This window comes from Hyaena hyaena, unplaced genomic scaffold (genome assembly GCF_003009895.1).
Source record: "Hyaena hyaena isolate Hyena2069 unplaced genomic scaffold, ASM300989v1 scaffold_728, whole genome shotgun sequence".
NCBI classification, from domain to species: Eukaryota; Metazoa; Chordata; class Mammalia; order Carnivora; family Hyaenidae; genus Hyaena; species Hyaena hyaena.
In genome coordinates, this window is record NW_024081362.1 from 354,182 (window position 1) to 356,297 (window position 2,116).

General features: G+C 36.4%; 1 pseudogene; it reads right to left on the reverse strand.

Annotated features, from left to right (window-relative positions):
• Positions 1–1,535: 1,535 nt before the first annotated feature.
• Positions 1,536–1,635, reverse strand: LOC120220846 (annotated as a pseudogene).
• Between the last annotated feature and the right edge of the window lie 481 nt (positions 1,636–2,116).

Genomic DNA, 2,116 nt, shown 5'->3' on the forward strand with positions numbered 1-2,116 from the left:
GGCATCCCTAAGATGGACATTTTTCATGTTTACTACTTCCAAAATTAGAATGTGGCTTAAAAAGTTCATTAAAAATAGTGTTTTAATGGTGAACTATAATTGATGGTGTCTTAAAATAGACAATATCTAAATAGACCCTTATTTCATAAAAATATAACTAATTTGGGGGTACCTGGGTGTCTCAGTTCTCAGTCCATTAAGTGATCAACTCTTGATTTCAGCTCAGGTCATGAGCTCACAGTCTGTGAATTCAAACCCTACATCAGGCTCTGTGCTGACAGTGTAGAGCCTGCTTGGGATTCTGTGTGTGTATGCCTCTCTTTGCCCCTCCTCCACTCACTCTTTCAATCAAAAATGAATAAATAAATAAATATAACTAATTTGTATTTGATGGTTTTTGAGAAATCAGAGAAGGAAGGACTTTTAAATACCCTTTTATCTTAAAAAAAAAAAAAAGGTCACATTTAGTGAAAGTAAAATTCAGCAATAGCACTAAATTTTGACAAAAATGCCAAGCTGATAAAGTTCAAGTAATGAAGCTTTAACCACAACTGCTAGGGACTTGAGATGTCTGTTCTTTCTAAGACCAGACCATTCCTTACTCCTGTTTCTACCTCCAACACAATTTTGCCTACGTGTTAACTTGATGTTAACTTGATTAGCTGTCTCTGTCTCCACATTACAAAGGTATGCTTTCTCAACCTTGGATAGAATAATGTATCTTTGAAATTCAATCCATCATCCCTTTTTCCCAGAGTGTAAAATGCTGAAACTTTTCCTGTAACTGTGGCAGTGTTTCCCTTTAACCTCTCCTTTCCCCCACCCCCCACCATCCTCAACCGTATAGGTGGTACAAGAGCTAAAGAAAGAGTAACGCTAGTTTAGGAGAAAGAAAAAGATTTAGTGACATCCTTTTCTCAAATCCTACATCATATAGTCTCTGAGTTGCTTTTTGGCCAATATACTATGTTCCACTGTTAATTTACTATTCATAACTCTGTATATAACCTTCCCAATTAGATTTTCACCTAGCAGAGGAGCACACAACCGTAGCTGCTCCCTACATTCCTTGGTTACAGTCTTTACCTGGCTTTCTGCTCCAATTCCACCAGATCATTCTCAGTCCTTCAATTAAGACCCAGGTCTCACACAGACCACTGCCTAGTATAGCCAAAGTTCAAGGGAACTTTTTTTTTTAAGTTTATTCATTTTATTTTGAGAGAGAGAGAAAGACAGCATGAGTAGAGAGGGGCAGAGAGACAGAGGGAGAGAGAGAATCCCAAAAAGGCTCGGGCACTGTCAACACAAAGCCTGACACAAGGCTTGAGTCCACTAACTGTGAGATCATGACCTGAGCTGAAGAATCTGATGCCTAACAGAGGCAGGCCACCCAGGCTCCCTTCAAGGGAACTTTTTATTGTAGCAAAATATACAAGCATAAAATTTATCATCTTAATCATTTTTAAATTTACAGTTCAGTGGTAGCAAATAGATTCATCATACTGCACAACTATCACCACCATCCATCTCTCATGGAAACTTTTGTGAATTTTGCATGTCATCCTTGAGCAGGGGCCCAAGATGCTAATCTCTGTCTTGTTCCAATTTTAGTATATGTGCTGCCAAAGCCAGCACTCTCAAGAAAACTTCTTTTAAAAACAAAACTTTACTTCCTTACTTGTCTATGAGGCCATCATTACCCTAATATCAAAACCAGATAAAAACACTACAAGAAAAAAAATTACAGACTAATAAATAGCACTCGTGAACATAGATGCAGAAATCCTTAACAAAATATTAACAACTAGAATCCAACTATGTGTAAAAAGAATTATACACCATGACCAAGTTGGATTTATTCCAGAAATGCAAGGCTGGTTCAACATTTAAAAATCAACCAATGTAATCCACCACATGAACAAACTAAAGAAAAAAAATTATATGATCATATTGATTGATGCAGAAAAAGCATTTGACAAAATCTAATACCTATTCATGGTGAAAACACTCAGCAAACCTAGGAATCAAGAGAAGCTTTCTCAACATGATTTTTAAAAATCTACAAAAAACCTATGTTCAACGTAGTACTTAATTGTGAGAAAATGTGTATTGTTTT